The sequence below is a fragment of the Electrona antarctica genome (genome assembly GCF_951216825.1).
Source record: "Electrona antarctica genome assembly, chromosome: 6".
Taxonomy (NCBI): domain Eukaryota; kingdom Metazoa; phylum Chordata; class Actinopteri; order Myctophiformes; family Myctophidae; genus Electrona; species Electrona antarctica.
Window position 1 is genome coordinate 36419306 of NC_136811.1, and position 22165 is coordinate 36441470.

The following is a 22165-nucleotide window of genomic DNA, read 5'->3' on the forward strand; positions in this document are numbered from 1 at the left end:
CTCCACAGTAAGCTGAATTATAAAAAGTATGAATGGAGTTCCTAGGTGAAAGTGCTTTTATGACGTGCCAATATCTGCCATTGAGCCCCATTGTACATTTCTCAAATTTGAAAGCACTATATTTCTAAAACTATGACACATTTCAAAGATTCCTTTTCAGGCAAACATGTCCACCATAAGATGAACCTAAATAGGTTTGACTGGGGTTTCTAGGTGTAAGTATGTAGGACTAGTAGCATGCCAAAGTTTGTGCTATTGCCATTGAGAATGCATTGGGCGTTTAAGTTAAATAACTCAGAAACTACAAAACATTTCAAAGTAAAAAGTTCCAGCATGTGTCTCCACAGTAAGCTGAATTATAAAAAGTATGAATGGAGTTCCTAGGTGAAAGTGCTTTTATGACGTGCCAATATCTGCCATTGAGCCCCATTGTACATTTCTCAAATTTGAAAGCACTATATTTCTAAAACTATGAAACATTTCAAAGATTCCTTTTCAGGCAAACATGTCCACCATAAGATGAACCTAAATAGGTTTGACTGGGGTTTCTATGTGTAAGTATGTAGGACTAGTAGCATGCCAAAGTTTGTGCTATTGCCATTGAGAATGCATTGGGCGTTTAAGTTAAATAACTCAGAAACTACAAAACATTTCAAAGTAAAAAGTTCCAGCATGTGTCTCCACAGTAAGCTGAATTATAAAAAGTATGAATGGAGTTCCTAGGTGAAAGTGCTTTTATGACGTGCCAATATCTGCCATTGAGCCCCATTGTACATTTCTCAAATTTGAAAGCACTATATTTCTAAAACTATGAAACATTTCAAAGATTCCTTTTCAGGCAAACATGTCCACCATAAGATGAACCTAAATAGGTTTGACTGGGGTTTCTATGTGTAAGTATGTAGGACTAGTAGCATGCCAAAGTTTGTGCTATTGCCATTGAGAATGCATTGGGCGTTTAAGTTAAATAACTCAGAAACTACAAAACATTTCAAAGTAAAAAGTTCCAGCATGTGTCTCCACAGTAAGCTGAATTATAAAAAGTATGAATGGAGTTCCTAGGTGAAAGTGCTTTTATGACGTGCCAATATCTGCTATTGAGCCCCATTGTACATTTCTCAAATTTGAAAGCACTATATTTCTAAAACTATGACACATTTCAAAGATTCCTTTTCAGGCAAACATGTCCACCATAAGATGAACCTAAATAGGTTTGAATGGGGTTTCTAGGTGTAAGTATGTAGGACTAGTAGCATGCCAAAGTTTGTGCTATTGCCATTGAGAATGCATTGGGCGTTTAAGTTAAATAACTCAGAAACTACAAAACATTTCAAAGTAAAAAGTTCCAGCATGTCTCCACAGTAAGCTGAATTATAAAAAGTGTGAATGGAGTTTCTAGGTGAAAGTGCTTTTTTGACGTGCCAATATCTGCCAATGAGCCCCATTGTACATTTCTCAAATTTGAAAGCACTATATTTCTAAAACTATGACACATTTCAAAGATTCATTGTCAGGCAAACATGTCCACCATAAGATGAACCTAAATAGGTTTGAATGGGGTTTCTATGTGTAAGTATGTAGGACTAGTAGCATGCCAAAGTTTGTGCTATTGCCATTGAGAATGCATTGGGCGTTTAAGTTAAATAACTCAGAAACTACAAAACATTTCAAAGAAAAAAGTTCCAGCATGTGTCTCCACAGTAAGCTGAATTATAAAAAGTATGAATGGAGTTCCTAGGTGAAAGTGCTTTTATGACGTGCCAATATCTGCCATTGAGCCCCATTGTACATTTCTCAAATTTGAAAGCACTATATTTCTAAAACTATGACACATTTCAAAGATTCCTTTTCAGGCAAACATGTCCACCATAAGATGAACCTAAATAGGTTTGAATGGGGTTTCTAGGTGTAAGTATGTAGGACTAGTAGCATGCCAAAGTTTGTGCTATTGCCATTGAGAATGCATTGGGCGTTTAAGTTAAATAACTCAGAAACTACAAAACATTTCAAAGTAAAAAGTTCCAGCATGTCTCCACAGTAAGCTGAATTATAAAAAGTGTGAATGGAGTTTCTAGGTGAAAGTGCTTTTTTGACGTGCCAATATCTGCCAATGAGCCCCATTGTAAATTTCTCAAATTTGAAAGCACTATATTTCTAAAACTATGACACATTTCAAAGATTCCTTTTCAGGCAAACATGTCCACCATAAGATGAACCTAAATAGGTTTGAATGGGGTTTCTAGGTGTAAGTATGTAGGACTAGTTGCATGCCAAAGTTTGTGCTATTGCCATTGAGAATGCATTGGGCGTTTAAGTTAAATAACTCAGAAACTACAAAACATTTCAAAGTAAAAAGTTCCAGCATGTGTCTCCACAGTAAGCTGAAATATAAAAAGTATGAATGGAGTTCCTAGGTGAAAGTGCTTTTTTGACGTGCCAATATCTGCCATTGAGCCCCATTGTACATTTCTCAAATTTGAAAGCACTATATTTCTAAAACTATGAAACATTTCAAAGATTCCTTTTCAGGCAAACATGTCCACCATAAGATGAACCTAAATAGGTTTGACTGGGGTTTCTAGGTGTAAGTATGTAGGACTAGTAGCATGCCAAAGTTTGTGCTATTGCCATTGAGAATGCATTGGGCGTTTAAGTTAAATAACTCAGAAACTACAAAACATTTCAAAGTAAAAAGTTCCAGCATGTGTCTCCACAGTAAGCTGAATTATAAAAAGTATGAATGGAGTTCCTAGGTGAAAGTGCTTTTATGACGTGCCAATATCTGCCATTGAGCCCCATTGTACATTTCTCAAATTTGAAAGCACTATATTTCTAAAACTATGAAACATTTCAAAGATTCCTTTTCAGGCAAACATGTCCACCATAAGATGAACCTAAATAGGTTTGACTGGGGTTTCTATGTGTAAGTATGTAGGACTAGTAGCATGCCAAAGTTTGTGCTATTGCCATTGAGAATGCATTGGGCGTTTAAGTTAAATAACTCAGAAACTACAAAACATTTCAAAGTAAAAAGTTCCAGCATGTCTCCACAGTAAGCTGAATTATAAAAAGTGTGAATGGAGTTTCTAGGTGAAAGTGCTTTTTTGACGTGCCAATATCTGCCAATGAGCCCCATTGTAAATTTCTCAAATTTGAAAGCACTATATTTCTAAAACTATGACACATTTCAAAGATTCCTTTTCAGGCAAACATGTCCACCATAAGATGAACCTAAATAGGTTTGAATGGGGTTTCTAGGTGTAAGTATGTAGGACTAGTTGCATGCCAAAGTTTGTGCTATTGCCATTGAGAATGCATTGGGCGTTTAAGTTAAATAACTCAGAAACTACAAAACATTTCAAAGTAAAAAGTTCCAGCATGTGTCTCCACAGTAAGCTGAAATATAAAAAGTATGAATGGAGTTCCTAGGTGAAAGTGCTTTTTTGACGTGCCAATATCTGCCATTGAGCCCCATTGTACATTTCTCAAATTTGAAAGCACTATATTTCTAAAACTATGAAACATTTCAAAGATTCCTTTTCAGGCAAACATGTACACCATAAGATGAACCTAAATAGGTTTGACTGGGGTTTCTAGGTGTAAGTATGTAGGACTAGTAGCATGCCAAAGTTTGTGCTATTGCCATTGAGAATGCATTGGGCGTTTAAGTTAAATAACTCAGAAACTACAAAACATTTCAAAGTAAAAAGTTCCAGCATGTGTCTCCACAGTAAGCTGAATTATAAAAAGTATGAATGGAGTTCCTAGGTGAAAGTGCTTTTATGACGTGCCAATATCTGCCATTGAGCCCCATTGTACATTTCTCAAATTTGAAAGCACTATATTTCTAAAACTATGAAACATTTCAAAGATTCCTTTTCAGGCAAACATGTCCACCATAAGATGAACCTAAATAGGTTTGACTGGGGTTTCTATGTGTAAGTATGTAGGACTAGTAGCATGCCAAAGTTTGTGCTATTGCCATTGAGAATGCATTGGGCGTTTAAGTTAAATAACTCAGAAACTACAAAACATTTCAAAGTAAAAAGTTCCAGCATGTGTCTCCACAGTAAGCTGAATTATAAAAAGTATGAATGGAGTTCCTAGGTGAAAGTGCTTTTATGACGTGCCAATATCTGCCATTGAGCCCCATTGTACATTTCTCAAATTTGAAAGCACTATATTTCTAAAACTATGAAACATTTCAAAGATTCCTTTTCAGGCAAACATGTCCACCATAAGATGAACCTAAATAGGTTTGACTGGGGTTTCTATGTGTAAGTATGTAGGACTAGTAGCATGACAAAGTTTGTGCTATTGCCATTGAGAATGCATTGGGCGTTTAAGTTAAATAACTCAGAAACTACAAAACATTTCAAAGTAAAAAGTTCCAGCATGTGTCTCCACAGTAAGCTGAATTATAAAAAGTATGAATGGAGTTCCTAGGTGAAAGTGCTTTTATGACGTGCCAATATCTGCCATTGAGCCCCATTGTACATTTCTCAAATTTGAAAGCACTATATTTCTAAAACTATGACACATTTCAAAGATTCATTGTCAGGCAAACATGTCCACCATAAGATGAACCTAAATAGGTTTGAATGGGGTTTCTAGGTGTAAGTATGTAGGACTAGTAGCATGCCAAAGTTTGTGCTATTGCCATTGAGAATGCATTGGGCGTTTAAGTTAAATAACTCAGAAACTACAAAACATTTCAAAGTAAAAAGTTCCAGCATGTCTCCACAGTAAGCTGAATTATAAAAAGTGTGAATGGAGTTTCTAGGTGAAAGTGCTTTTTTGACGTGCCAATATCTGCCAATGAGCCCCATTGTAAATTTCTCAAATTTGAAAGCACTATATTTCTAAAACTATGACACATTTCAAAGATTCATTGTCAGGCAAACATGTCCACCATAAGATGAACCTAAATAGGTTTGAATGGGGTTTCTAGGTGTAAGTATGTAGGACTAGTAGCATGCCAAAGTTTGTGCTATTGCCATTGAGAATGCATTGGGCGTTTAAGTTAAATAACTCAGACACTACAAAACATTTCAAAGTAAAAAGTTCCAGCATGTGTCTCCACAGTAAGCTGAATTATAAAAAGTGTGAATGGAGTTTCTAGGTGAAAGTGCTTTTTTGACGTGCCAATATCTGCCATTGAGCCCCATTGTACATTTCTCAAATTTGAAAGCACTATATTTCTAAAACTATTAAACATTTCAAAGATTCCTTTTCAGGCAAACATGTCCACCATAAGATGAACCTAAATAGGTTTGACTGGGGTTTCTATGTGTAAGTATGTAGGACTAGTAGCATGCCAAAGTTTGTGCTATTGCCATTGAGAATGCATTGGGCGTTTAAGTTAAATAACTCAGAAACTACAAAACATTTCAAAGAAAAAAGTTCCAGCATGTGTCTCCACAGTAAGCTGAATTATAAAAAGTATGAATGGAGTTCCTAGGTGAAGGTGCTTTTATGACGTGCCAATATCTGCCATTGAGCCCCATTGTACATTTCTCAAATTTGAAAGCACTATATTTCTAAAACTATGACACATTTCAAAGATTCCTTTTCAGGCAAACATGTCCACCATAAGATGAACCTAAATAGGTTTGAATGGGGTTTCTAGGTGTAAGTATGTAGGACTAGTAGCATGCCAAAGTTTGTGCTATTGCCATTGAGAATGCATTGGGCGTTTAAGTTAAATAACTCAGAAACTACAAAACATTTCAAAGTAAAAAGTTCCAGCATGTCTCCACAGTAAGCTGAATTATAAAAAGTGTGAATGGAGTTTCTAGGTGAAAGTGCTTTTTTGACGTGCCAATATCTGCCAATGAGCCCCATTGTAAATTTCTCAAATTTGAAAGCACTATATTTCTAAAACTATGACACATTTCAAAGATTCCTTTTCAGGCAAACATGTCCACCATAAGATGAACCTAAATAGGTTTGAATGGGGTTTCTAGGTGTAAGTATGTAGGACTAGTTGCATGCCAAAGTTTGTGCTATTGCCATTGAGAATGCATTGGGCGTTTAAGTTAAATAACTCAGAAACTACAAAACATTTCAAAGTAAAAAGTTCCAGCATGTGTCTCCACAGTAAGCTGAAATATAAAAAGTATGAATGGAGTTCCTAGGTGAAAGTGCTTTTTTGACGTGCCAATATCTGCCATTGAGCCCCATTGTACATTTCTCAAATTTGAAAGCACTATATTTCTAAAACTATGAAACATTTCAAAGATTCCTTTTCAGGCAAACATGTCCACCATAAGATGAACCTAAATAGGTTTGACTGGGGTTTCTAGGTGTAAGTATGTAGGACTAGTAGCATGCCAAAGTTTGTGCTATTGCCATTGAGAATGCATTGGGCGTTTAAGTTAAATAACTCAGAAACTACAAAACATTTCAAAGTAAAAAGTTCCAGCATGTGTCTCCACAGTAAGCTGAATTATAAAAAGTATGAATGGAGTTCCTAGGTGAAAGTGCTTTTATGACGTGCCAATATCTGCCATTGAGCCCCATTGTACATTTCTCAAATTTGAAAGCACTATATTTCTAAAACTATGAAACATTTCAAAGATTCCTTTTCAGGCAAACATGTCCACCATAAGATGAACCTAAATAGGTTTGACTGGGGTTTCTATGTGTAAGTATGTAGGACTAGTAGCATGCCAAAGTTTGTGCTATTGCCATTGAGAATGCATTGGGCGTTTAAGTTAAATAACTCAGAAACTACAAAACATTTCAAAGTAAAAAGTTCCAGCATGTGTCTCCACAGTAAGCTGAATTATAAAAAGTATGAATGGAGTTCCTAGGTGAAAGTGCTTTTATGACGTGCCAATATCTGCCATTGAGCCCCATTGTACATTTCTCAAATTTGAAAGCACTATATTTCTAAAACTATGAAACATTTCAAAGATTCCTTTTCAGGCAAACATGTCCACCATAAGATGAACCTAAATAGGTTTGACTGGGGTTTCTATGTGTAAGTATGTAGGACTAGTAGCATGACAAAGTTTGTGCTATTGCCATTGAGAATGCATTGGGCGTTTAAGTTAAATAACTCAGAAACTACAAAACATTTCAAAGTAAAAAGTTCCAGCATGTGTCTCCACAGTAAGCTGAATTATAAAAAGTATGAATGGAGTTCCTAGGTGAAAGTGCTTTTATGACGTGCCAATATCTGCCATTGAGCCCCATTGTACATTTCTCAAATTTGAAAGCACTATATTTCTAAAACTATGAAACATTTCAAAGATTCCTTTTCAGGCAAACATGTCCACCATAAGATGAACCTAAATAGGTTTGACTGGGGTTTCTATGTGTAAGTATGTAGGACTAGTAGCATGCCAAAGTTTGTGCTATTGCCATTGAGAATGCATTGGGCGTTTAAGTTAAATAACTCAGAAACTACAAAACATTTCAAAGTAAAAAGTTCCAGCATGTGTCTCCACAGTAAGCTAAATTATAAAAAGTATGAATGGAGTTCCTAGGTGAAAGTGCTTTTATGACGTGCCAATATCTGCCATTGAGCCCCATTGTACATTTCTCAAATTTGAAAGCACTATATTTCTAAAACTATGACACATTTCAAAGATTCCTTTTCAGGCAAACATGTCCACCATAAGATGAACCTAAATAGGTTTGAATGGGGTTTCTAGGTGTAAGTATGTAGGACTAGTAGCATGCCAAAGTTTGTGCTATTGCCATTGAGAATGCATTGGGCGTTTAAGTTAAATAACTCAGAAACTACAAAACATTTCAAAGTAAAAAGTTCCAGCATGTCTCCACAGTAAGCTGAATTATAAAAAGTGTGAATGGAGTTTCTAGGTGAAAGTGCTTTTTTGACGTGCCAATATCTTAGCCTGGTTAATAAACCAGACCGAATCAGCCGTTGGCAAAAAAAAGTTGCCTACCAGCGGATTACGGTCTGGCGAGGCTCAGTAGCACGCCTCTTTCCTACAGCAGAGAACAGGTCGGACCAATCGGGACACGGTATGCAATATAGGCGGGCTTTGGTACAGTGACGTTCAATGCTTGAGACTTTTGACTGACAGTAGCTCTGACCAATTGCGTCAAAGAGAAAATGTTCCCCGGGAAATGAAATCCAAGTGGAGCCAGCCCAGACTGATATACCGCGACAGTGTTGTGTGATATTAGTCTGGTTTATTAGCCAGGCTACCAATATCTGCCAATGAGCCCCATTGTAAATTTCTCAAATTTGAAAGCACTATATTTCTAAAACTATGACACATTTCAAAGATTCATTTTCAGGCAAACATGTCCACCATAAGATGAACCTAAATAGGTTTGAATGGGGTTTCTAGGTGTAAGTATGTAGGACTAGTAGCATGCCAAAGTTTGTGCTATTGCCATTGAGAATGCATTGGGCGTTTAAGTTAAATAACTCAGACACTACAAAACATTTCAAAGTAAAAAGTTCCAGCATGTGTCTCCACAGTAAGCTGAATTATAAAAAGTGTGAATGGAGTTTCTAGGTGAAAGTGCTTTTTTGACGTGCCAATATCTGCCATTGAGCCCCATTGTACATTTCTCAAATTTGAAAGCACTATATTTCTAAAACTATTAAACATTTCAAAGATTCCTTTTCAGGCAAACATGTCCACCATAAGATGAACCTAAATAGGTTTGACTGGGGTTTCTATGTGTAAGTATGTAGGACTAGTAGCATGCCAAAGTTTGTGCTATTGCCATTGAGAATGCATTGGGCGTTTAAGTTAAATAACTCAGAAACTACAAAACATTTCAAAGTAAAAAGTTCCAGCATGTGTCTCCACAGTAAGCTGAATTATAAAAAGTATGAATGGAGTTCCTAGGTGAAAGTGCTTTTATGACGTGCCAATATCTGCCATTGAGCCCCATTGTACATTTCTCAAATTTGAAAGCACTATATTTCTAAAACTATGACACATTTCAAAGATTCCTTTTCAGGCAAACATGTCCACCATAAGATGAACCTAAATAGGTTTGAATGGGGTTTCTAGGTGTAAGTATGTAGGACTAGTAGCATGCCAAAGTTTGTGCTATTGCCATTGAGAATGCATTGGGCGTTTAAGTTAAATAACTCAGAAACTACAAAACATTTCAAAGTAAAAAGTTCCAGCATGTCTCCACAGTAAGCTGAATTATAAAAAGTGTGAATGGAGTTTCTAGGTGAAAGTGCTTTTTTGACGTGCCAATATCTGCCAATGAGCCCCATTGTAAATTTCTCAAATTTGAAAGCACTATATTTCTAAAACTATGACACATTTCAAAGATTCATTTTCAGGCAAACATGTCCACCATAAGATGAACCTAAATAGGTTTGAATGGGGTTTCTAGGTGTAAGTATGTAGGACTAGTAGCATGCCAAAGTTTGTGCTATTGCCATTGAGAATGCATTGGGCGTTTAAGTTAAATAACTCAGACACTACAAAACATTTCAAAGTTCACTAGTACAGACCACACATTCAATCGAACATCGTTTGACATGGTTTAGAGTTTATTTAGAAGAGAAGTGGAACATGAAAAGGAATGATAGAAATGAGGTGCATGTTGATATGCGTGCATATTGATATGCGTGGGATGGCCTTGGCTGTCCGTGGGGACGAGGGGGAAGGGAGGAGGACGAGGGGTTGGGAATAGGGGAAGGAGGGGGGGAGTGAGGACGTAGGAGGTTTCCGAGGGGCTGGGTGACGGGTGAAAGGGGGGGGGGGGGGAGGTTCGAGGGGTGAGGAAGACATGGATGATTTGGCGTTACAGGAGGGGGGAGGGGGTGAGGGGGAGGGATGAAGGAAGAGCCAGCTCGTTGCGAAGCTCTGTGAAGACTAAGCCCCTGGGGGAGGTGAAGGAAGAGCCAGCTCGTTGCGAAGCTCTGTGGGGGGGGGAGGTGGTGGACGAAGGCCAGGTAGGATGAAGGGCGAAGCCCTGAGGGGGGATGAAGGGCGAAGCCCTGAGGGGGGAGGATGAAGGGCGTAGCCCGGGATTGAGGGGCGGCGGCCCTGAGAGATGCCCGTGTGGGCTCCGATGGGGGTATTGGACCCTGAGTATTGGCCTGGGGTCCGAAGAGAGAGGCGTCCGTCTTGGCTGACATCTGAGACGGCCCGGAGAGAGAGGCGTCCGTCTAGGCTGACGTCTGAGACGGCGCACTCCGTCATTACAGGACCCCCATCTGGAACCTGAAAATGAGGATATGGTTGCAATTAAACTGGTTAAGGTGTGGAACACTGCAAGTTGTCTCGGTGCACTCTTGTGGAGACCCGATGTTGTCCTATCCTGAGTAGGCAATTGCGACGGGGCGCAAGCAATTTCTGAAGTGGTGACAAAAAACTTCCCCTTGGCGGCGGAAGAAAAGTCAGGCTGACCAGACTCTAGGTCTGGAAAAGGGAGGGAGGGAGGGATACGAAGAACCAAGCACGAAATGGCAGGTAGACGTGCAGGTATAAATACGTGGAGAAAGGGGAGGGGTTTGGGTGGAAGGTTATCAGTTACCATGGTAGATAAGTCGAGGGGAGGTACTGGATGGGTTACCATGGTGATTGATCACAGAGTGTTGCAGGAAGTTGGCCGAGGATGGAGCTTAGGGTAGATTGAGGAGGAGCAGTGTTAGTCAACGATTTATCATTGAAGGCGTGGTCTTCCTCCTGAACTTATGTTGTACCAACTCCATTTCACTAGTACAGACCACACATTCAATCGAACATCGTTTGACATGGTTTAGAGTTTATTTAGAAGAGAAGTGGAACATGAAAAGGAATGATAGAAATGAGGTGCATGTTGATATGCGTGCATATTGATATGCGTGGGATGGCCTTGGCTGTCCGTGGGGACGAGGGGGAAGGGAGGAGGACGAGGGGTTGGGAATAGGGGAAGGAGGGGGGGAGTGAGGACGTAGGAGGTTTCCGAGGGGCTGGGTGACGGGTGAAAGGGGGGGGGGGGGAGGTTCGAGGGGTGAGGAAGACATGGATGATTTGGCGTTACAGGAGGGGGGAGGGGGTGAGGGGGAGGGATGAAGGAAGAGCCAGCTCGTTGCGAAGCTCTGTGAAGACTAAGCCCCTGGGGGAGGTGAAGGAAGAGCCAGCTCGTTGCGAAGCTCTGTGGGGGGGGGAGGTGGTGGACGAAGGCCAGGTAGGATGAAGGGCGAAGCCCTGAGGGGGGATGAAGGGCGAAGCCCTGAGGGGGGAGGATGAAGGGCGTAGCCCGGGATTGAGGGGCGGCGGCCCTGAGAGATGCCCGTGTGGGCTCCGATGGGGGTATTGGACCCTGAGTATTGGCCTGGGGTCCGAAGAGAGAGGCGTCCGTCTTGGCTGACATCTGAGACGGCCCGGAGAGAGAGGCGTCCGTCTAGGCTGACGTCTGAGACGGCGCACTCCGTCATTACAGGACCCCAAGAGAGGAGTGCGTAAGAAACAGTTACTTGACGGTGGCGAGGTGGGCGTTTCTTAGACCCGAGGGCGCCTTGTCTGATGCGTGCGAGGTTGCATGCGAGATTGAAGTACTGAATTCCGAGTACCCTGGGAACCCAGGGAATGCAGGAGAGGTTGACGTGGTCCGAGGAGAGAGTCGATTCGTCCTACGTGGGTTTGAGGTGATGGTTTGAGGCGAGGAGGATGACGTGACTAGTTCTTTAGAGGCTCTCGGGAAGCCGGGTGACGTGGAATGAGACGAGGGGTAGGAGCTTCCGACAGGAGTCTGTAGGGAAGTTGTTGCTTGATGGTGGGATTTGCGAAGCAGGTCTATGGTGTTAGAGAATGGGGGTGAGTAGCGCCGACGGAGAGCTTGGTAGGTAGGTGTGGTTTATAGTCGTGCCGGTGACCCGGGATGAGTCGTCGTAGGGTCTTCCCCCCATGATGGTTTGGGACGGAATGGTAGGTTGGAGGCGGTTAGGGTGGAGTTTAATGGTCTGGACGAGCTTCCGTTTGGTGTTGTGAACTGTGATGGTTGTTTGAGCGTGGAGAAGCGGGCGGCTGGTCAATTAAGCCCAAAGGAAGCCGCGACGATGATCTGGTAGATTCGATTGATTCTTGTAATGGACCGATGTCACTGGGTAGTTGATCCTTGTCATCGAACGGCATCACGGGGTAATCGATTCTTGAGCATGTAGTGCAGAGGGGCGGTGGCACGCTGTGTCGATGGAGGGAGGCAGGGAGGGGAAGGAGGGAGTAAAGGGGGCACGCTGTGCCGGGGGAGGTAGGAAGGAGTGGAAGGAGGCACGCTGTGCCGAGGGAGGTAGGAAGGGGTGGAAGGAGGCACGCTGTGCCGAGGGAGGGAAGGAGGGAGGCACCCTGTGCCGAGGGAGGGAAGGAGGGAGGGAAGGGAGGCGGGAAGGAAGCGCCCTGCCGAGGGAGGTAGGGAGGGAGCACGCTGTGCCGGGGGAGGCGGGAGGGGAGGGGAAGGAGGGAGGGAAGGAGGGCTGGAAGAAGGCTGCAAAGGGGGAGGGAGGCGCCCTGTGCCGAGGGAGGGAAGGAGGGAGGGAAGGGAGGCGGGAAGGAAGCGCCCTGCCGAGGGAGGGAAGGAGGGAGCACGCAGTGCCAGGAGAGGTGGGGGGGAGGGGAAGGAGGGCTGGATGAAGGCTGCAAGTCAAAGTTAATGAGCACACAATCAGTAAATTGTTTAGACTGAAGATGTCCGATGATGTTAGCGGATGCCCAGCATGCGGGCAGATAACTGGGTAAATGCTCGTTACGTCAGATGTTAATGAGCAGACGATCAGTAAATTGTTTTGACTGTAGATGTCAAAGAGAGGGGACTAGTAGAACTGGGTGGGTGAGGGGTGGGTGGGTAAAAGGCTGAATGGAGGGTGAATGAATTCAATAGGTTAGGAGGGGGTGATCTGCATGATCGTGGAGCATGAGGAAACGAACACGCGGATGATTGAATTGTAGCGCATTAGAATGCGTGGTTGTGATGAAAACTAGAGGCTGTCAGTACGGCCAATAGCTACGGCGAGTGGGCGTGAAGGGCACCGCAGAGAGAACGTTGTCCAGCTGTGCTTACACGGCGGTTTGTAAAGGGGGCCCTTTGTGGAAACTGGATGCACGGCCCACTTGGAACCCGAGCCCATTAGCCCATGTCAAAACCCATGTGGGGCCCAGATGGACATGTTGGCTGGGTAGTATGAATGAAAGGTGTTGAAGGAAACTTAGCTTTGTGTGTTGTAGTTGCTTGGTGGGCGGGTGTGTAACTCAGCCTCAGTCAGCGCAGCATTTGGGAGTGACGTCATCGAATCAGCGAAGGCGACAGGTCCGTGGCAAGAAGTGTGCCGGTTTTGAAGTTGCAGCGGGGGGGGAGAGAGGTGGTCTCTCGGATCGCGGTGGTGTTTGTGTCCCGCGACGTCGATGGGCCAGGTTGGCGTTGGAAGAATAAACTGAACGGCGGTTCAGTGAGACGGCATTAACGAGATCGATGAGGAAGCAGTTGATGGCGGGGTGTCAGCGCTGGAATACGGGGTGGCTGGCTGGCGTTGGTGGCGTCTGTCCGAGGTTTCTCCGACGGGGGACGGTGCTGAATGCTGATAGTGTGGTCCGTCCGTGGTGGCAAGGTAACTTAAGTTGAGGGTAAGTTAAGTAATGATTACTTTGAAATCGGACGGGGATTCGGCGGAGGAGCAAACACGGAAGCGGCCGTGTGACTGAGAGATACGTGACGTGAGTCATACGAAGAACCAAGCACGAAATGGCAGGTAGACGTGCAGGTATAAATACGTGGAGAAAGGGGAGGGGTTTGGGTGGAAGGTTATCAGTTACCATGGTAGATAAGTCGAGGGGAGGTACTGGATGGGTTACCATGGTGATTGATCACAGAGTGTTGCAGGAAGTTGGCCGAGGATGGAGCTTAGGGTAGATTGAGGAGGAGCAGTGTTAGTCAACGATTTATCATTGAAGGCGTGGTCTTCCTCCTGAACTTATGTTGTACCAACTCCATTAAAAAGTTCCAGCATGTGTCTCCACAGTAAGCTGAATTATAAAAAGTGTGAATGGAGTTTCTAGGTGAAAGTGCTTTTTTGACGTGCCAATATCTGCCATTGAGCCCCATTGTACATTTCTCAAATTTGAAAGCACTATATTTCTAAAACTATTAAACATTTCAAAGATTCCTTTTCAGGCAAACATGTCCACCATAAGATGAACCTAAATAGGTTTGACTGGGGTTTCTATGTGTAAGTATGTAGGACTAGTAGCATGCCAAAGTTTGTGCTATTGCCATTGAGAATGCATTGGGCGTTTAAGTTAAATAACTCAGAAACTACAAAACATTTCAAAGTAAAAAGTTCCAGCATGTGTCTCCACAGTAAGCTGAATTATAAAAAGTATGAATGGAGTTCCTAGGTGAAAGTGCTTTTATGACGTGCCAATATCTGCCATTGAGCCCCATTGTACATTTCTCAAATTTGAAAGCACTATATTTCTAAAACTATGACACATTTCAAAGATTCCTTTTCAGGCAAACATGTCCACCATAAGATGAACCTAAATAGGTTTGACTGGGGTTTCTAGGTGTAAGTATGTAGGACTAGTAGCATGCCAAAGTTTGTGCTATTGCCATTGAGAATGCATTGGGCGTTTAAGTTAAATAACTCAGAAACTACAAAACATTTCAAAGTAAAAAGTTCCAGCATGTCTCCACAGTAAGCTGAATTATAAAAAGTGTGAATGGAGTTTCTAGGTGAAAGTGCTTTTTTGACGTGCCAATATCTGCCAATGAGCCCCATTGTAAATTTCTCAAATTTGAAAGCACTATATTTCTAAAACTATGACACATTTCAAAGATTCATTTTCAGGCAAACATGTCCACCATAAGATGAACCTAAACAGGTTTGAATGGGGTTTCTAGGTGTAAGTATGTAGGACTAGTAGCATGCCAAAGTTTGTGCTATTGCCATTGAGAATGCATTGGGCGTTTAAGTTAAATAACTCAGACACTACAAAACATTTCAAAGTAAAAAGTTCCAGCATGTGTCTCCACAGTAAGCTGAATTATAAAAAGTGTGAATGGAGTTTCTAGGTGAAAGTGCTTTTTTGACGTGCCAATATCTGCCATTGAGCCCCATTGTACATTTCTCAAATTTGAAAGCACTATATTTCTAAAACTATTAAACATTTCAAAGATTCCTTTTCAGGCAAACATGTCCACCATAAGATGAACCTAAATAGGTTTGACTGGGGTTTCTATGTGTAAGTATGTAGGACTAGTAGCATGCCAAAGTTTGTGCTATTGCCATTGAGAATGCATTGGGCGTTTAAGTTAAATAACTCAGAAACTACAAAACATTTCAAAGTAAAAAGTTCCAGCATGTGTCTCCACAGTAAGCTGAATTATAAAAAGTATGAATGGAGTTCCTAGGTGAAAGTGCTTTTATGACGTGCCAATATCTGCCATTGAGCCCCATTGTACATTTCTCAAATTTGAAAGCACTATATTTCTAAAACTATGACACATTTCAAAGATTCCTTTTCAGGCAAACATGTCCACCATAAGATGAACCTAAATAGGTTTGAATGGGGTTTCTAGGTGTAAGTATGTAGGACTAGTAGCATGCCAAAGTTTGTGCTATTGCCATTGAGAATGCATTGGGCGTTTAAGTTAAATAACTCAGAAACTACAAAACATTTCAAAGTAAAAAGTTCCAGCATGTCTCCACAGTAAGCTGAATTATAAAAAGTGTGAATGGAGTTTCTAGGTGAAAGTGCTTTTTTGACGTGCCAATATCTGCCAATGAGCCCCATTGTAAATTTCTCAAATTTGAAAGCACTATATTTCTAAAACTATGACACATTTCAAAGATTCATTTTCAGGAAAACATGTCCACCATAAGATGAACCTAAATAGGTTTGAATGGGGTTTCTAGGTGTAAGTATGTAGGACTAGTAGCATGCCAAAGTTTGTGCTATTGCCATTGAGAATGCATTGGGCGTTTAAGTTAAATAACTCAGACACTACAAAACATTTCAAAGTAAAAAGTTCCAGCATGTGTCTCCACAGTAAGCTGAATTATAAAAAGTGTGAATGGAGTTTCTAGGTGAAAGTGCTTTTTTGACGTGCCAATATCTGCCATTGAGCCCCATTGTACATTTCTCAAATTTGAAAGCACTATATTTCTAAAACTATTAAACATTTCAAAGATTCCTTTTCAGGCAAACATGTCCACCATAAGATGAACCTAAATAGGTTTGAATGGGGTTTCTAGGTGTAAGTATGTAGGACTAGTAGCATGCCAAAGTTTGTGCTATTGCCATTGAGAATGCATTGGGCGTTTAAGTTAAATAACTCAGAAACTACAAAACATTTCAAAGTAAAAAGTTCCAGCATGTCTCCACAGTAAGCTGAATTATAAAAAGTGTGAATGGAGTTTCTAGGTGAAAGTGCTTTTTTGACGTGCCAATATCTGCCAATGAGCCCCATTGTAAATTTCTCAAATTTGAAAGCACTATATTTCTAAAACTATGACACATTTCAAAGATTCATTTTCAGGAAAACATGTCCACCATAAGATGAACCTAAATAGGTTTGAATGGGGTTTCTAGGTGTAAGTATGTAGGACTAGTAGCATGCCAAAGTTTGTGCTATTGCCATTGAGAATGCATTGGGCGTTTAAGTTAAATAACTCAGACACTACAAAACATTTCAAAGTAAAAAGTTCCAGCATGTGTCTCCACAGTAAGCTGAATTATAAAAAGTGTGAATGGAGTTTCTAGGTGAAAGTGCTTTTTTGACGTGCCAATATCTGCCATTGAGCCCCATTGTACATTTCTCAAATTTGAAAGCACTATATTTCTAAAACTATTAAACATTTCAAAGATTCCTTTTCAGGCAAACATGTCCACCATAAGATGAACCTAAATAGGTTTGACTGGGGTTTCTATGTGTAAGTATGTAGGACTAGTAGCATGCCAAAGTTTGTGCTATTGCCATTGAGAATGCATTGGGCGTTTAAGTTAAATAACTCAGAAACTACAAAACATTTCAAAGTAAAAAGTTCCAGCATGTGTCTCCACAGTAAGCTGAATTATAAAAAGTATGAATGGAGTTCCTAGGTGAAAGTGCTTTTATGACGTGCCAATATCTGCCATTGAGCCCCATTGTACATTTCTCAAATTTGAAAGCACTATATTTCTAAAACTATGACACATTTCAAAGATTCCTTTTCAGGCAAACATGTCCACCATAAGATGAACCTAAATAGGTTTGAATGGGGTTTCTAGGTGTAAGTATGTAGGACTAGTAGCATGCCAAAGTTTGTGCTATTGCCATTGAGAATGCATTGGGCGTTTAAGTTAAATAACTCAGAAACTACAAAACATTTCAAAGTAAAAAGTTCCAGCATGTCTCCACAGTAAGCTGAATTATAAAAAGTGTGAATGGAGTTTCTAGGTGAAAGTGCTTTTTTGACGTGCCAATATCTGCCAATGAGCCCCATTGTAAATTTCTCAAATTTGAAAGCACTATATTTCTAAAACTATGACACATTTAAAAGATTCATTTTCAGGCAAACATGTCCACCATAAGATGAACCTAAATAGGTTTGAATGGGGTTTCTAGGTGTAAGTATGTAGGACTAGTAGCATGCCAAAGTTTGTGCTATTGCCATTGAGAATGCATTGGGCGTTTAAGTTAAATAACTCAGACACTACAAAACATTTCAAAGTAAAAAGTTCCAGCATGTGTCTCCACAGTAAGCTGAATTATAAAAAGTGTGAATGGAGTTTCTAGGTGAAAGTGCTTTTTTGACGTGCCAATATCTGCCATTGAGCCCCATTGTACATTTCTCAAATTTGAAAGCACTATATTTCTAAAACTATTAAACATTTCAAAGATTCCTTTTCAGGCAAACATGTCCACCATAAGATGAACCTAAATAGGTTTGAATGGGGTTTCTAGGTGTAAGTATGTAGGACTAGTAGCATGCCAAAGTTTGTGCTATTGCCATTGAGAATGCATTGGGCGTTTAAGTTAAATAACTCAGAAACTACAAAACATTTCAAAGTAAAAAGTTCCAGCATGTGTCTCCACAGTAAGCTGAAATATAAAAAGTATGAATGGAGTTCCTAGGTGAAAGTGCTTTTATGACGTGCCAATATCTGCCATTGAGCCCCATTGTACATTTCTCAAATTTGAAAGCACTATATTTCTAAAACTATGAAATATTTCAAAGATTCCTTTTCAGGCAAACATGTCCACCATAAGATGAACCTAAATAGGTTTGACTGGGGTTTCTAGGTGTAAGTATGTAGGACTAGTAGCATGCCAAAGTTTGTGCTATTGCCATTGAGAATGCATTGGGCGTTTAAGTTAAATAACTCAGAAACTACAAAACATTTCAAAGTAAAAAGTTCCAGCATGTGTCTCCACAGTAAGCTGAATTATAAAAAGTATGAATGGAGTTCCTAGGTGAAAGTGCTGTTATGACGTGCCAATATCTGCCATTGAGCCCCATTGTACATTTCTCAAATTTGAAAGCACTATATTTCTAAAACTATGAAACATTTCAAAGATTCCTTTTCAGGCAAACATGTCCACCATAAGATGAACCTAAATAGGTTTGAATGGGGTTTCTAGGTGTAAGTATGTAGGACTAGTAGCATGCCAAAGTTTGTGCTATTGCCATTGAGAATGCATTGGGCGTTTAAGTTAAATAACTCAGACACTACAAAACATTTCAAAGTAAAAAGTTCCAGCATGTGTCTCCACAGTAAGCTGAATTATAAAAAGTGTGAATGGAGTTTCTAGGTGAAAGTGCTTTTTTGACGTGCCAATATCTGCCATTGAGCCCCATTGTACATTTCTCAAATTTGAAAGCACTATATTTCTAAAACTATTAAACATTTCAAAGATTCCTTTTCAGGCAAACATGTCCACCATAAGATGAACCTAAATAGGTTTGAATGGGGTTTCTAGGTGTAAGTATGTAGGACTAGTAGCATGCCAAAGTTTGTGCTATTGCCATTGAGAATGCATTGGGCGTTTAAGTTAAATAACTCAGAAACTACAAAACATTTCAAAGTAAAAAGTTCCAGCATGTGTCTCCACAGTAAGCTGAAATATAAAAAGTATGAATGGAGTTCCTAGGTGAAAGTGCTTTTATGACGTGCCAATATCTGCCATTGAGCCCCATTGTACATTTCTCAAATTTGAAAGCACTATATTTCTAAAACTATGAAATATTTCAAAGATTCCTTTTCAGGCAAACATGTCCACCATAAGATGAACCTAAATAGGTTTGACTGGGGTTTCTAGGTGTAAGTATGTAGGACTAGTAGCATGCCAAAGTTTGTGCTATTGCCATTGAGAATGCATTGGGCGTTTAAGTTAAATAACTCAGAAACTACAAAACATTTCAAAGTAAAAAGTTCCAGCATGTGTCTCCACAGTAAGCTGAATTATAAAAAGTATGAATGGAGTTCCTAGGTGAAAGTGCTGTTATGACGTGCCAATATCTGCCATTGAGCCCCATTGTACATTTCTCAAATTTGAAAGCACTATATTTCTAAAACTATGAAACATTTCAAAGATTCCTTTTCAGGCAAACATGTCCACCATAAGATGAACCTAAATAGGTTTGAATGGGGTTTCTAGGTGTAAGTATGTAGGACTAGTAGCATGCCAAAGTTTGTGCTATTGCCATTGAGAATGCATTGGGCGTTTAAGTTAAATAACTCAGAAACTACAAAACATTTCAAAGTAAAAAGTTCCAGCATGTGTCTCCACAGTAAACTGAATTATAAAAAGTGTGAATGGAGTTTCTAGGTGAAAGTGCTTTTTTGACATGCCAATATCTGCCATGGAGCCCCATTGTAAATTTCTCAAATTTGAAAGCACTATATTTCTAAAACTATGACACATTTCAAAGATTCCTTTTCAGGCAAACATGTCCACCATAAGATGAACCTAAATAGGTTTGAATGGGGTTTCTAGGTGTAAGTATGTAGGACTAGTAGCATGCCAAAGTTTGTGCTATTGCCATTGAGAATGCATTGGGCGTTTAAGTTAAATAAGTTGAGACACCCCTTCCTCTCTCTCACCACACCCCTTCCTCTCCCTCCTTATCAGTATTTCAGACAGATCTGGATTTTTGTTTCATAGCCACCTCATTTTATTGTCCGAAACGACCGGGGGGCACCACCACCCACCGTCCCACTCCCATATAATCCTGCGCAATTATCATGGTCAGCCAGTAGGATCAGGACATGTTAGTTAGTGGCATTAGGCTTGAACCCGCGAGTGGTTCGCCACACCATAATGCATAAACTTCAATGTTCTTTTCTTCACCACTGCACCATCACTACCTTAGCCTGTCTGAGTGAGATTTCCGGGCACTTTTATCTTCTTCTTTCTTCAAAGTAAAGTTTCAGAGTAAAGACCAGAGTGGGATTTGAACCCACAACATCTTGATCATGTGGACAGCCACTTAACATACTGAGCTACCAGGCGCTCTGTGTTCTGTCATGTTCTGTCACGGTTTTTCCTCTATTATCTGATTAACATCCACGATAACCCTTAAATGCACTAAAGATACCTTTGATGCACAGCACATTTTTTTATCGTCGAAAACCATGAAAAACGACATACTATAGTATTTTATTTCATTACTATAGTATTTTATTTCATAAAATAAAACACACACAATTTATTTCATATTATGGTCGTATACTTACTACATACTATAGTAGTATGTCGTTTTTTTCCATTGTCGAAAACCATGGAAAAAAAGAAAATGGCCTGGCGGGGATCTGCATGTGATTATGCCAATGTGGCACACATTTCTAATATTGAGTTGTATCGGTATTATGATTTACACCTCTATGAAATGGTGTTGCCAATGTCCCAATGTCAAAATAATGAATGAAAAATTGGTCACAAATTGCTATTTGTGACCAAAGTATTTCAAAAAATCACACCCGTGTGAACTGAGTGGTGTAATATAGCCTGTCTGACGTAATTAAATCATGTCTGACGTAATGAAATCACACCCGGGTGAACAGGGTGAACATAGCAACCATGCTAATTTTTTCTGCACTAACAAAGCCAGTTGTAGGAGTGGTTTACACCACTCAAAAATCATGTCTGACGTAATTAAATCACAGCCGGGTGAACAGGGTGAACATAGCAACCATGCTCATTTTTTCTGCACTAACAAAGCCAGTTGTAGGAGTGGTTTACACCACTCAAAAAATGACAATGGCCCACTGGTTGCATGAACAAGAAATGTGACATAGACACAGACAGGCCGAATGCAATCATTTCCTGGCAGATTAATGTCATTTTGGAATGTTTGGCATTGGTTTGGAAACTTCATGCAATGCTGGGGTAACTGAAATGGTTTCTCAATGGAGGGTATTTGCAATATTATGCATCAGCTTGACAGTGATTTACTTCTGCAACACAAGCTATATGGTTCAATCACCCATGACATTTTATTATACATTTGTTTTTACTTCTGATCAATATCATGTACCAGCTTTTATACTTTGATAAATGTTTTTATAAGCAATCAAACATAACACAAATACCTTGACATCACACTGTTCATAAATAACACTCAAAATATTAATAAATTAATACAGACAGCAAGAGGGATATTAGAAACATTACTAAACTCAGACAACAGTAAATTATTAGTTTGCAGAACATCATACAGAGGGAGGTCAATAACCTGAGGACAATACATTTCTGAGAAGTTTTTTAGCATGTAGAGTAGAGAAAATGGTCGGGACAGAGAAAATAAATGCCATATGTCTAAAACCATATCCCTTTTAGACCTGAGGCCGATTCTAAAATTGCCTTCTAAATCCTGACCTAAGTTTTCTGAAAAACTTCAAATTATAAAAAAAAATGTAAATGAAATGAAAAGAATGTTGCTATATACTGTACATACTGTATAGCAACAACTACCCCAAAAGGGGTTCCCGGTTTGAAATGTAGGCTATAGTGATGTATAGGGTTCCAGGTCTAAGGGTTATATATTTCATCCTTTTGCAATTTTTGCAATTATTGCAACAAAAAAAAACGTTTCGGACATATAAGGTTTGGTGACCTGACCTCCAGTTAACACTCTTTCTGACTGTTATGCAGCTCACCATGGTATCGATCAGTGGTTCTCAACCTTTTCTGGATCAGGGCCCTCTTTTGCACCCCACCCCATTGACCGCACACCCGACATTTCACACTG